Consider the following 15,436-nt stretch of genomic DNA (forward strand, 5'->3'; position numbering starts at 1 on the left):
TATCATGTTAGTATCATGCTAGGGCTAAAGCTTTGATATTTATTGTTTAGTGACATGCTAGGGTTTGTTATTAATCTTGTTAGTATCATGCCTAGGATCTTGCTATTAATATTATGCTTTAACATGATTATGATAATTATGTTTATTATGATTGTTATCATGATTATGATTATTATTTTTATGATTATTATGTTGCTTGATATATATATATTAATTTTGTTATTGCTTGATCACGCCTTTTATGCAGGTTTAAAGGGAATTTGTACTTGTAATCACGCTTAATAAGATAATTAATAATCTTGTTTAGGGCTAATATGATTATAATTCAAGTGATCACCAATAATAGTTTTGCTTGTGCATTAAATTCAACCAACATAGATTAAACAGGTTTAGGGTTAATCTGTTGATTGCATGCTAGTCAGAAAGCGCACATAAATATGAGAAGAATAAAGTAGAGGCCTATTATTAGGGCAGGTTCAATCTCTTTTAGGTTGGATTTGTACCTTCATCCCCGAACCCTATTTGGTTAAAGATCTTTTGGAGTTGACGATCTCCTGGATCGTTAAGGGGTGTAATCTTCACCTTGTGAACGGTTTACAAGTTCCTAAAACTTGTTGGCGTCTTTTGCTCTAGCTTCCTTCCCTTTGGACGCCACCATACTTAAGTGTATGATCACGGTGGGGTTCAAGCTTGGGGTTAATGGCTTGAAATATTCCCTACAATCTCATATTTTAAATCATAATTAGATAATATCGTATATTATTCATGATTGTTTATAAAATATCATATATTTTAATTTAGGCATGAGATAGAATCAAATCATATTTTAATCTAAAAAGATAAATCATATTTAATCTTCCATGATTATCCTAACAACTTTAGGAGATCTATTCTAATTACTAGCCAATCAAATAATTACAAGGTTCCAATAATAGTGTAGTTGGATGGGGCTTGCAAAGAGTTTTCCAACGATATATTATAAGTCCAATTCCGATGAATAATGAGGAAGTTATGGCCAAAATACTAAACTAGGTCCAGTTTGATCTTTACATGCGGCCCAATGATCTAGGGGAGGGCCTGATGTTAAATGTTATTCCTAGAGTTATTAGAATTGATTATAGTCTTCTAGAATCCTTTAAAAGGTTCTTCTTAATCCTAATAGAATTAGAATTAAAAATTATATTTTTGATAAGTTTTATTTGGAATAAAATATTATTTTATGAAAAATACGATTTCAGTTTTCATACGGACTTTACAAATCGATTTTGATTGATAAGTGGACTCTGTGTTGAAAACGCGTAGAAATCCAGGCTGTCGCCACGCGACAGACCCTGTCGCCTGGCGACAAGGTCGGTTTTGCAGCGACAGCGTGGAGTTTTATTCCTTGTCAACTTCTACCTATTTTCGGACTGTTTTCTTATAAATAGGGTCCTGAAACCTCCGTTTTTATTCATCAACAATCATCATCTCTCTCTAAAGCTAGAAGCTTTCTCTCTCTATTCTTTTTCTAAACCTTCCCTCTAACAAAATTCCGCATTCACGAGATCTAGACACACCTAGCCAAGTTCAAAGTTGCCTTCGCCTTAGACGTGAAAGGTTATAATTTCTGAGGGTTTGGTTCCTAATCTCTATTTCAATTATTTAATTTAATTGTTTGATTTATTATTTTCCTTGAAGTTACTAACGCGTGTATTTTGTTATTAGAAAGAGGCACGAGGCATCAAAGTATGTAATCTTATTGCTCTATTCTTGTAGAAAGCATGTTTAAGTTTGTTTAATTCCTAGTATCATGTTAGGATGTTATTATTGCTTTCTAGTATCATGTTTAGGGGGCCTTTTACTCTTTTCTAATATCATGTTAGTACCATGTTAGGGCTAAAGCTTTGATCTTTATTACTTAGTGACATGCTAGGGTTTGTTATTAATCTTGTTAGTATCATGCCTAGGATCTTGCTATTATGTTTAAGCTTTATTATTAACATGATTATTGTTATTATGATGATAATTATGTTGCTTGATATATATTATTGTTATTGCTTTATCACGCCTTTTATGTATGTTTAAAGGGAATTTGTACTTGTAATCACGCTTAATAAGATAATTAATAATCTTGTTTAGGGTTAATATGATTATAATTCAAGTGATCGCCAATAATAGTTTTATTTGTGCATTAAATTCAACCAACATAGATAAACAGGTTTAGGGTTAACCTATTGATTGCATGTTAGTTAGAAAGCGCACATGAATACGAGAAGAATGAAGTAGAGGCCTATTTAGGCAGGTTCAATCTCTTTTAGGTTGGATTTGTACCTTCATCCCCGAACCCTATTTGGTTTAAGACCTTTTGGAGTTGACGATCTCATGGATCGTTAAGGGGTGTAATCTTCACCTTGTGAACGGTTTACAAGTTCCTAAAACTTGTTGGCGACTCTTTTGCTCTAGCTTCCTTCCCTTTGGACGCCACCATGCTTAAGTGCATGATTACAGTGGGGTTCAAGCTTGGGGTTAATGGCTTGAAATATTCCCTACATACACAAAACTCTTTTATGCATAAATCAATCCTATTAAAATTATGAAATATGAATCAAATCGAATTAAATCAAAAACAAGCACAAAAAAACGAATTTTAGGGCTAGGGTTTTCAAAAAATTTGAAATTAGGGTTTTAGGGTTCGAAATTTTCGAATCATATTAGGGAAAAAATCGGTCCTCTTCATGGCTATTTTGAGCATGATTAAATCGCATTTAATCAATTCCAAAATTTTAATCACATTAAAATAATAATTGAACCATAATTAAATTAATATCTCCCTCTTAATTGATTATAAATTTAAGAACACGGACTTCAAATAATCATATTATTATCATCAAGCGTGTTCATGCAAGAGGCTAACTGATACCACTTTAAGATTTTATAGGTACTATAATGCGGAAAAACATGAATCATATTCATAAAGCACCTAATCCCAAGATCGCATGCATAACACACAAGACACATAATCATACCTGTAAAGCGTGAATTCCACGAAGCTATTCGATTGGCAAATCAGGGAGAGAATATAGCCCCCTAGCGTTGCTCCTCTACTTAGTCAACGGGATTCAAACGAGTCGTCCAACAATACTAGATTGGTCGAGTGAAGGAGGAAAACCGCGATCACCACCTTTAATGGACTAACCGTCCACCACGAACCACCAAGACCAGTGCCGAGTAGGAGAGAGTGCCGTGAGAGAGAGAGAGTTTTAGAGGGGTAAGGCTTCGTGTTTGCTAATTAGGATTTGATCAAACTGATCACTGAATTGCATTACTGAAAACCCTAGGCACTTAGTCTATTTATGATCATATGGCCGGCCACTATACGTAGGGGTGAGCACGGATCGGATATCCATATCCGAAAAATCCAAATATTTGATATCTGTATCCAATCCAAAAATTTCGGATATCCGATTTTAGATCGGATAGTTCGGATATCCAATATCCGATAAATTTAATAATATTGTTTTTTTAAAATCATTTTATAATAGTGTTAAATATTAATTATTTATTGGTTTTTGAAGGTAAAAAAAAGAAAAAAAAATGCTAGTATACATTTCATCTTTGTCCAGTATCTTGACATTCAGGAATACAAAAACAAGGTCGTAATTGCCAATTACAATTCTTCATATTTTCTGAAAAATATATGAGTCACATACAAACAAATCATGAAAAACTAAATTAATTTACATAAATAATCGAAAAAAGCGTATATTCCCACTCTCCTAACGGTGAGAATGAAACCACGAACTACGAATTCGCCTGAACGAATGAAATCACAAAGCTACTTGAACGAACAAGTGAAGCCGTCTGAATGAACACGAAGGTAGTAAGAACTAACTATTGATGAGATTTGAGATATTGAGATCTATATTTGACTAGTTTGAGAAGATGAAAAGATTGGATGAGGAAATTAGAGAGAGAAAGTTATAGAGATTAGATGATGAAATTAAAGGAGAGAGAAAGTTGGTGAGAAGAGAGGCTATGGGGGCTGGGGGAGTATTTGAGGAAATGATTATTGATTAGGTTTATAGCTAGTTTGGGCTTGGGCCTTTGAGGGAAGCAATTCTTCACCAAAAAAAATTCATAACAATACGTGATTTTTCGGATATTGGATCGGATATCCGAAATCCAAAATTTGGATATCCGATATCCGATTTTTTCGGATCGGATCATCGGATTTCGAATTTTCAGATAGTTTTGCTCAGCCCTAACTATAGATGATGAGGCCCATCATCGGCCTCGTCCTCTCGTGCTCGATCTAGGCCCTTTGTGTGTCCTTATAGGATCCGTCCACTTGGGCTTTGGCCTATTTACTAGCTCAAAGATCGTTAGCACCTCTAGCTATGATATTACGACGACCCAAATGTACGAACTTAATTATCTCCATAATTTGATCCATTTATATATCTAGTAATTACACATGATGAAGACATAAATCCTTCTATTAGGCCCTGTTCTTTTGAGCTTCTAGGCAAGGCAGAGCAGGACAAAGTAGAGCAGAGCAGATTTCAGTAAATTAGGGAAATGTAGAGTAGAGCAGGGCTAGGCATCCACACAATGTTGAGCAGAGTAAAGCAGATTTTAGCAGAACAGATTTCAGCGAGCAGAGCAAAGCAGGGCACAACAGAGCAGAGCAGGATAGAGTAGAGTAGAGCAGCTCAGAAGAACAAGGCCTTAGCCTACTTTGATTTCTTGCATGCCATGAACAATCAAGATTAACCTGTCTAGGACTATAAGATCTTCTACCTAAGCTAGGCAAATACTTGGCTGAGGTCGCGCTTAGCCATTGCTGGCTGAGGTCGCGCCCAACAAATGAACATCTACTAGATAAAAAAAATGAACATTTACTAGAAAAAAGAAATGAACATTTATTTCTAAACATTGCTTTATATAAAAATGAACATTTATAATATAAGAGTAAAATAAAGAGAGTATGAAACTGAAAAAAATGTAAATTAATATTATATAACTGAACATTTCAGTTGTAAATAAAAATAAACCTATGATGTTATTATTTATTCATCAACATATTTTTAAGTTTCAAGTTAAATACCTTGATTTGTTCAATTCTCTTGAATGGATATCGTGCAATTGAGGTATATGATTTAATACCAATTAAATAAATCAACAATATGTTTTTTAATAATTAACAAAACGGTAATGTCTAACATTATTAATGCTAATGTTGATTGAACATCCTTTATTATAAAAATGAACATTTTATACAATTGAACAAACACAAAAATTTGTATTTCGTATTAATTAAAATATAAAATGAACATTTATTTTATAAGAATGAACATCATACTGCATGAAAAGGAACATTTGATTATTGAAAAATACAAAATTATTGTAAAATAGTTTTTAGTTAGAAAATGTTCATTTTTATTACACTAAATGTGCAATTTTAGCGGTGACCTCAACTAGTGTTGGCTGAGGTCAACCTCAGCCATTAACTAGGCTTCTATCTTATTGAATTAGACCTCGTAGATCGAGCGCCGACAAAAATTAGGTTGGCTAGAGTTTGCAGCCTTGATACCTCCTTGAAGTCTTCGTCTATGAAAGTCAGAAGGAGTAGAGTAGGCTTATACCAATCATAGTTGCACATTGTTGTGTTGTGATACAGTGAATTGATGTTTTGTTATGATGATGATCTAGCAGGAATAACTCTCTAATTCCCCAATCCCTATTTGTTCATTGTTTTGTTTTCTTAGTGTTTGATCTTAGCTATCCTTCCCTCGTTTTTTTATCCATTAAGTAACTAGGTTGGAGACCGTGTGTTAGAATCCAACTCCCTTTGATGTATTAGATGCCCTTTAGATGCTTTCCTAGAGTTTACTTTATGTTTTCTAGGCCGGAGATCTCATTATTGTGTTACTGTCCGTGCAGTGTTCGCTAGGGATTCTCCTTGTAATCAAATTAAAGCTCTTTAGAGGGTGAATGATTTAATGAAATCTTAAGCCTTCTACCAAATGTTGCTTTGCTTTTATGCTTGTTTGTTGTCAGAACTTAATAGATATTGTTTCTTACTTTCATAATAGCCCCACTCCAAACCAACTTAAAGCACTAAGGACTCGTGGTTCAGACCCGCTTGTGCCCGCTTTGAAGTATCGGCCGTCACAAGCCCCGATCACCCGCACTCCGTTACTGTTGAAGCTTAAAGGTTTTGATGATGATAGACTTAAACTCAAGCAAACTTGACTAAAGATTTTTTTAAGTGTTTGACTAAGAATAGGTGAAGTGGACCTTGGTGGTGGAAGAGTAACCTTGACTAAGAAGAACATGAAGAGAATATTTTTTAAGAAGGATAAAAAAGATAAAGGAAGAGTTCCCTAACATGAACTTAGTTCTCTAACAAGAACTATCTAAGTTCCTTAACAAGAACGTTCCCTAACAGGAACTTGAAGACAGCAGGAACTTGGTCCTGGTCTGCGTGAAGCCCAAGCAATCTTCGAGTGCAGAATAAAATGGCACAGTAACTTAATTTAGTTAAGACTTTATTTTCTGGATATGTTGTTAATATGTTAAGTAGGGTTTGCACGAAACTTATTAGAAGCATGACAAAGAGCTTGGTAAATCTAATAAAAAGGAAAAGATAAAAAGATAGATTTTAGGAAAAGATTTTCTAAATAAATATTTCTTAAAATCAGAATATCAAAAAGATATTATCCTTTTTGATAATCTTTCTTTATCTTATTTTCTGAAAAGATTTTCTTTAAAAACTAAATTTACTTAAATAAAAACCGTGTTTTAAGTTTTAGTTGAGTCAATATAATTATCTTTTCAAAAAACCCTACTTGTTATACAAGCTAGTCTTGTATAAATAGTAGAAATCTTATTTCATAGTTTGATGTGAGTTTATGCTTAAAGAAATCACTCGTGCTTTAATTGTGTAAGTTTTCCAAGCTTATAATTTTGTCATATTAGTTTTGGGTTTCGTGCATAGCTTGCCTAACATATACTAGTGTCATATATTTTGTATTGGTTGGATTCTTGGGTAAGTGTGTAATTTATATTTTGCATACAGTGTGTAAGCTTCTAGCGTGAGGCCGAGAGAGTACTTTGGGAGTACGAGTGAATCTAAGTTTGGGACTTAGATTGGGTAGGATAGGGTCCTACTGTGTAGCAAGTTCAATGTGGAACTTATGAGTAAAGGTCTGTGGATAATAGGTTGTAATTTGGGATTGCCCTATCATAGTGGAGTAACTTGGTTTTGGAAATCCCTTAGGAAGGGCCGAGGTTTTACTTCCAGTTGGGCCCTGGAAGGTAACCTCGTAAAAATTTGTGTGCATTGCAAGTTCCTTTACAGTTTATTTATATTTCGCAAAAAGTAGTAACAGAAACTCACATACAATTCACCCCCCTCTTGTAGTGTTCGTCTCAACTAACAATTGGTATCATAGCGCGGTTCTTTCGTGCAAGCAGATAACTTTGCTAAGTAAGTTCTCGAGGAGAGATGAATTACAAGGAGAAACTTGAAGAAGGGTATTCTACCCAACGTCCACCTATGTTTAATGGTAAGTTTTATGCCTACTGGAAAAATAGGATGGAGATTTTCATCAAGGCTGAAAATTACCAGGTATGGCGTGTGATTGAATCTGGTGATTTCGAGGTAACCGCAACCAATGACAAAAACGAGGTAGTTCCTAAACTTTTTTCTGATTATGATAAAGAGGATTATCAGAAACTTGAGTTAAATGCTCTAGCTATCAAATATTTGCACTGTGATCTTGGACCCCATGAACATAATCGTATTATGGGGTGTAAGACAGCTAAACAGATTTGGGATTTACTAGAGGTAACTCATGAATGAACTAATGAAGTAAAACGTTCTAAAATTGATTTATTGATGTCTAGGTATGAAAGGTTTGAAATGCAGCCTAGGAAACCATAGAAGAAATGTTTACAAGATTTAATGATATAATTAATGAACTAAGTTCCCTTGGAAGGCACATTCCTATAGATGAACAGGCAAGAAAGATCTTGAGGAGTCTACCACATGATGAACACTGGAGATCAAAGGTTACTTCAATGCAGGGAGCCAAGGACTTCACTAAGTTCAATATGGAACAACTAGCAGGTTCCCTGATGACTCATGAACTTCACCTGAGTTCCAATACCGAAAGTTCCAAAAACAAGTGTCTCGCACTTAAGGCACAAGACTCAGATGACTCAGAAGTTGATGAGGATGAGATGGCCATGCTAGTAAGAAGATTCAAGAGAATGATGAACAACCGGAAGTTTGATAGGAACAAGAAGGCTACAAGTTCTAGAGACACTACCTGTTTCAAGTGTGGCTCAAAAGGTCATTTTATCAAGGACTGTCCAATCATGGAAGGTGATAAAGGAAAGACTAAAGGAAAGGATCACTCCAAGGATTCCAGAGTCTATAAGCCATACTTTATTAAGGACAATGTAAAGAAAGTTATGCTTGCTGCCTAGGGAGACACAGACTTAGAAGAAGAAGAAGACCAACCTTCAGAAGAAACTGCGCATCTATGTCTAATGGCCAAAACTGATGAAAAGGCCAAACTGAAGGAACTCGAGGCGGAGGTATGGTTTTCTCAAAATGAATTAAGACATTTTTCTAAAGAGAAACTAATATGTGCTATTTTGGACATTCAAGAAGAACTAAAATATTTACATAAAGCAAAACAACAAAGTGATAAGGCTTTGTTAACTTACAAGGAAAACAGTGAATGGGTAGACAATATGAAGTTTGACATTCAATACAGGTTTTTCCGTCTCTTTGATGACAATGTTTTCCTAAAAGAAACTATAGAAAAACTGAAACATGATAACATACTTTTGAATGTGGAATTATCTTTGTTAAAACTTAGTGTTGATACTCCTAACTCTGAAGTTCCTCCACTTATGCATTATCCGAGTTTTGAAAAATTAAAATCTGATTTGGAAGATCTAAAAACGGATGAGGCAAGACTGGAGGGGGAACTTGAGAAAGCTAGGAAAGGTAAGCAACCCATAGAATATAAAGTTCCAGATTAGATTGCTAAACCTCAGACCAAGAGAAAAGAGGGACTAGGTTTTAAAAAGAAGTTCCTAAAGGAAAAGAAGTATGTAGATCTACCAAGTAGTATTTTTTGCTATTTCTGTGGACACACAGGACACAAGCAGGTTAAGTGTCCTAAGAAAGAAAAAAGCACAAAGAAGAATGAAAACATGTAGAAAAAATTTGGGTTAAGAAAGATAACCCCACTCATGTTACACAGAAACCCAAGGAAACCTGGGTTCCTGACACTAACGTTTGATTCTTCATGTAGGTTCCAGTGAGGGAGAACCACACTTTGTACCTCAACAGTGGTTGTTCTAAGCACATGATTGGAGACAAATCTAGATTTCTCTCACTAGATGCCTATTACGGTGGGACTGTGACCTTTGGTGATAACATGAAAGGAGATATTGTTGCTATTGGCAAAGTAGGAAGGTCAAGTTCCCATGCTATTGATAATGTATTTTTGGTCGAGGGTCTCAAACACAATTTTTTAAGTATCTCACAATTTTGTGACAAAGGTAACTCTGTTAGCTTTACTTCCAATAAGTGTAAAATCATCCACAATGATACTGGGAACATAATCGTAGAAGAAACTCGTAAAGGGAACACATATGTTGTGGATCTCAACGAGGTTCCTAACAGCAATTTGACATGTCTTAGTGTTATTGAGGATGATCCTCTATTATGGCATAAAAGATTTGGTCATGCAAGTTTTACTTTGCTTGATAAACTTAGATCAAAGGAATTAGTGGAAGGACTTCCTTGCATTAAGTTCCTATATGATAAAGTGTGTGATGCTTGTGTTAGAGGAAAGCAGACCCGAGTTTCCTTTAAATCCAAAAAGATGGTAAGCACTAAAAGACCTTTGGAACTCATTCATATGGATCTCTGTGGTCCAATGAGAATCTAAAGTAGAAGTGGTAAGAGATATGTTATGGAAATTGTTGATGATTATTCAAGGTATACTTGGGTATTCTTTCTTGTTAGTAAAGATGAAACGTTTGATGAGTTTGTTGCTTTTGTGAATAAAGAACAAAGAAGAACAGAATTGATACATCTCAAATCAGACCACAGAACAGAATTTGAAAATTCCAAGTTTGATGAATTCTGCACAGAACATGGAATGGATCATAACTTCTCTGCACCAAGAACTCCACAACAAGATGGTGTTGTGGAACGCAAGAACAGAAGCCTTGAAGACATCGCCAGAACTATGCTGATTTCAAGCAGACTACCTAGGAACTTCTGGGCAGAAGCAGTGAACACAACATGTTACATTCTCAACAGAGTATCTGTTAGAACCATCACCAACAAAACTCCCTATGAACTCATTAAAGGGAGAAAGCCTAACATTTCTTACTTTAGATCTTTTGGTTGTAAATGCTTTGTTCATAATAATGGAAAAAGGAACTTGGGAAAGTTTGATGAACGTAGTGATGAGGCAATTTTCTTAGGATATGCCTCCAATAGTAAAGCCTATAGAGTATATAATAAGAGAACAATGTGTGTTGAGGAATCTGTACATGTTATATTTGATGAAACTGAACAATTGATTGATGTACAGGATTGTGATGATGATTTTGAAATTGGACTTATTCGCAAACAGGATCAGATGAGGAATCAACATCATTGCAGAAGCAGCAAGTTGAAAATGTAGGAGAAGCAAATACAGAAGCAAATGAAGCACCTACATTGGAGAATGCAACAGGAACTCCACAAAACTCAGATTAGAATATAGTAAATGAGGAAGTTCCTGAAGAAGTTCAAACTAAGAATCAAGTTGAAGTTCCTACTAAAGAACCAGTCAATAACAATGAAGAAAGACTGTATCTAATCAAGGACTTTACACCAAAGCCTTGGAAACATCAGAAGTCACATCCAGTGGATGCAATCATGAGCGATATCACAAAAGGAACTCAGACCAGATCTCATCTTAGGAACTTCTGTGCATTCTATGCGTTCCTTTCCTCTATGGAACCTAAGAACTATGTTGAAGCTTTAACTGACGCTGACTGGATTAATGCTATGAAAGCTGAACTTAATGAGTTTGAAAGAAATAAAGTTTGGCATCTGGAACCTAGACCTAACAAGAAGAAGACAATTGGTTTAAAATGGGTGTTTAGGAACAAGCTAGATGAGCATGGTATTATTGTCAGGAACAAGGCTGACTTGTTGTACAAGGTTTCAATCAACAGGAGGGAATTGACTATGAAGAAACATTTGCTCCTGTAGCTAGGTTAGAGGCTACACGCTTACTTATTGCTTTTGCTGCTTACATGGGATTTAGGCTGTACCAGATGGATGTTAAATGTGCGTTTTTAAAAGGATTTCTTGGTGAGGAAGTCTATGTGGAACAGCCTTCTGGATTTGAGAATCCAGAGTTCCCAAACCATGTCTACAAGCGTGACAAAGCTCTTTATGGGTTGAAGCAAGCTCCCAGAGCATGGTATGAAAGATTATCTAAGTTCCTTTTGAAAAAGGTTTTAAACGTGGTAAAATTGATAAAACTTTGTTTTTAAAATCAAATGGAACTGATATCTTAGTTGTATAGATTTATGTTGATGATATTTTGTTTGGTGCAACTAACGAATCTTTGTGCAAGTATTTTGCTGACCTAATGAGTGGAGAATTTGAAATGAGTATGATGGGGGAGTTAAACTTCTTCCTCGGTTTGCAAATCAAACAAACTGAAGAAGGAATCATGATCCATCAACAAAAATACATCAAGGAACTGATCAAGAAATATAAGATGGACAATGCTAAAACCAACAAGACTCCTATGGGTATTGGAACTAGATTGGATGAAGATACAACTAGAACTTGCATAGATCAAACTATGTATCGAGGTATGATTGGCTCTCTACTTTACTTAACAGCTAGTAGACCTGACATATCTTTTAGTGTAGGTCTATGTGCCAGGTTCCAAGCCAATCCAAAGGAATCCCACTTGATAGCAGTAAAGAGAATCCTTAGATACTTGAAAGGAACTGATGACTTGAGTCTCTTCTACCCTAGAAGTGATTCTTTTGATTTAAATGGCTTTATTGATGCTGACTATGTAGGTGATTTGATTAATAGAAAAAGTACTTCAGGTATGGTACAGTTTTTAGGACCCTGTTTAGTTTCTTGGGGCTCCAAGAAGCAAAACACAGTTGCATTATCTATAGCTGAAGCTGAATATGTGGCAGCAGTAACATGTTGTTCACAAATCCTATGGATAAAGCAACAAGTTAAAGATTTTGGTATTATATTTGAATGTGTTCCTATTTACTATGATAATACCAGCGCTATATGTATTTCAAAGGATTTAGTTCAACACTCAAAGGTAAAACATATCCACATTAGGCATCACTTTCTAAAAGATAATGTGGAACAATGGAATATTAAGTTAGAATTTTGTCAAACTGAAAATCAAATTGCAGATATTCTAACCAAGCCCTTGAACAGAGAAATATTTGAGAAATTGAGACTGGAACTTGGGATGATCAAGCTGATTTGATGGCTTCTGAAGTTCCAAGATATGGCAAAGTCAAAAACAATGTCAATAGAGCAAAAAAGAGCATTTAGCACAATCTTGGTGTGCTAAACATAGTTGAAGTGTCACCGTTGCTGATCACTGAAGGTTAGTTCACTAAACACTTAATTGTATAAGCAATTAGTAATGTACATTGCATGTGTGTGTAAAGCGTGTTCCAATTACGTGTATTTTCAGAAAGTAATTATCTTTGAAAATTAAATGAATTTGGAAAGAAAAGATTTTTGATAAATTCATCCTGCCTAAATTGATTTGTAAAAATTAATTGAACTTGTTCAATTAAATGACTGAACAGTAAACTCCTTAAATTCCATCACACCACTTCATTAATTATAAAAAGCATCTTTTACCCACCTTCGCACTCCACTCTCAAATCAAATTAACCCTCTTCAGTAAAAACCATCAAAGCTTAAAACCACCATCATCTAACACAATGGTCATCATCACTTCACTTAGTTCCTCAGAAAATTTCCAAATCGAACCAAGGTTTGAGCCTGAAATTACTTCTCCTCTAACCATGGTGTCATATAAAGAAATTGATAAAACCTAACACGAGACCGCTCCTACCTCCTCCACCTTCACCAGAAACCCTAAAGAGAAGAAATTGGATGACAAAGAAGTGGAAATCACAGATATCTTTGAAAAATTAAGAGAATGGAAAGAAAAGAAGAACAAAGAGAGAACTGTGGAAGATCACATCAAGGAGGTCAAGGATTTCGTGGCTGGAATTACAGAGTCTGGAGGAGAAGATGATCCGATTGAAGAAGACGTCATAACTGACCAATCAGAGCTTGAGGCTCTAGCAGGAAGGTATGTTGTAGGTCATAGAATTGATATAACTTGGTGTAGGAAGGCTAAGTTTCTGGAATTTCTGGATTTAATCAAGTTCCAGGAATGGGAGTTTTTGCTTTCTAGGGATTCGAACAATTGCATGTATCCTAGCTATGACTGAATTTTGTCAAAATTTCGAGGTGAAACAAGGAGTGATTTCTAATGAAGTGAATGAAATAAAAATTGAGTTTGATGTAGAAACCCTAGGCAAAATTCTGAAAGTGCTAACAGAGGGTTATGAAACATACATTAAGGGAAAATCAACAGTGAAGATTGGAAACTATTTGGGCGCTGATATTGTTGAGTTTCTGGGAGGAAAGAGAGGGAAAAAAACAATTAGTCACAATGATCTGACACCTCTAAACAAATTGCTGTTTAATTTGGTAAAGAAAACCATCCTGCCTAGAACTCAAAAGAAAGGAGAAGCTTGCTTAATGGACATGGCTGTTATATTTTGTTTGAGTAGAAAGATCAAAATCAACTTTCCATCACTTATGTATCAACACCTGGCTCACTGTGTTCCTAGCAAGAACAAAGTGGGTTATGGAGCTATCTTGTCCACTGTGTTTGAATTTCTTGGAGTGGTGTTGAAAGGAAATTATGGAGCTCTGGATGAGAAGCCAAAGAATGTGATAAATGAGGAAACCCTGCTGGGTCTTAGCCTAGAAGTTGTAGGAGGAAAGATCCAAAGGGTTGAAGAAAAGAAAGAAAAAAGGGCACCTGCTGGTGGGAAGAGGAAAGAGGCACCTGCTTCTGGAGAACATGTGAGGAAAAGCAGAAAGTTGTCTACTAGTACACTTCCCAAGACAAGCCTGGAGGAGCCGTTGGAACTGGATGCTGAAGAAAATGTGCTTGACGGGAAAGTCTTTGAGTTGACTGACAGGGCTGAGGTGGTAGAAAAACAGCTTAAAGAGGCTATGAGCACAATTCAAAAGCTGGAAAGAAGAGTCCAGGGACTGGAAAAGAGTCTCAGGGAACAGAAGGTCGAGTTCCAGAATACTATGCAGGACCTGGAAGATAAACTAGAGGCCAGTATTGAGCATCAAAAGGAAGACAACAAGAAGATACTAGAGTTTCTCATGAGTTGACAAGTTTGAACCCAGCCAGCCTACCTCTAGCCTATCCTAGCCTAGCCTAGCCTAATTTTTCTTTCTGTTGTTTTAGTCCTGAACAATTTCAGTTTCTATTTTGATTTTTGAACAATTAATTTTGGTTTGTAAATTTTTTGAAGTTGTTCAGCAGGATGTTAATCTTTGGTTTTTATTGAATAATTTGGAACTTTGCCTATACATGTGTGTATGTGTATGTTATGAAAACTTGTGCAGGAAAGTGGAACTAACTCAAGGGAAGTTAGCAGCGCTGCCTTCAGTTTCCCACACAAGATGAATTGCTTATGGAGCTGTGGCTAGATGCTTAATAACCTTGAAAAACGGGACTTTTTAATAATGCCAAAAGGGGGAAAAGAAGAAGCAAACTATGAGGCTGAAGTTGTTCTAGATTCCAGTTGAGAAAGTATCAGAAATTACTCAAAGTATCAGAAAGTTATATCTGATACTGATGCCAATAGTTTCTAATTTTGTGTTCTGTTTTAAGTTTTTCTTATTTTTTGTTTTTATTTTTAATTTCTGTTGTGTGTTTATTTTCGGTTAACAAAATCAAAAATAAAAAATACGAACTTTTTGTTTTATTTAATCTTCTAAAGAGTTTGCTTAAGTTTGTCATCATAAAAAAGGGGGAAATTGTTAAAGCTTAAAGGTTTTGATGATGATAGACTTAAACTCAAGCAAACTTGACTAAAGATTTCTTTAAGTGTTGGCCTAAGAACAGGTGAAGTGGACCTTGGTGGTGGAAGAGTAACCTTGACTAAGAAGAACATGAAGAGAATATTTTAAGAAGGATAAACAAGATAAAAGAAGAGTTCACTAACAGGAACATAGTTCTCTAACAAGAACTATCTAAGTTCCCTAACAGGAACGTTCCCTAACAGGAACTTGAAGACAGCAGGAACTTGGTCATGGTTTGCG

Source organism: Chenopodium album, chromosome 15 (assembly GCF_948465745.1).
Source record: "Chenopodium album chromosome 15, dcCheAlbu1.1, whole genome shotgun sequence".
NCBI lineage: Eukaryota > Viridiplantae > Streptophyta > Magnoliopsida > Caryophyllales > Amaranthaceae > Chenopodium > Chenopodium album.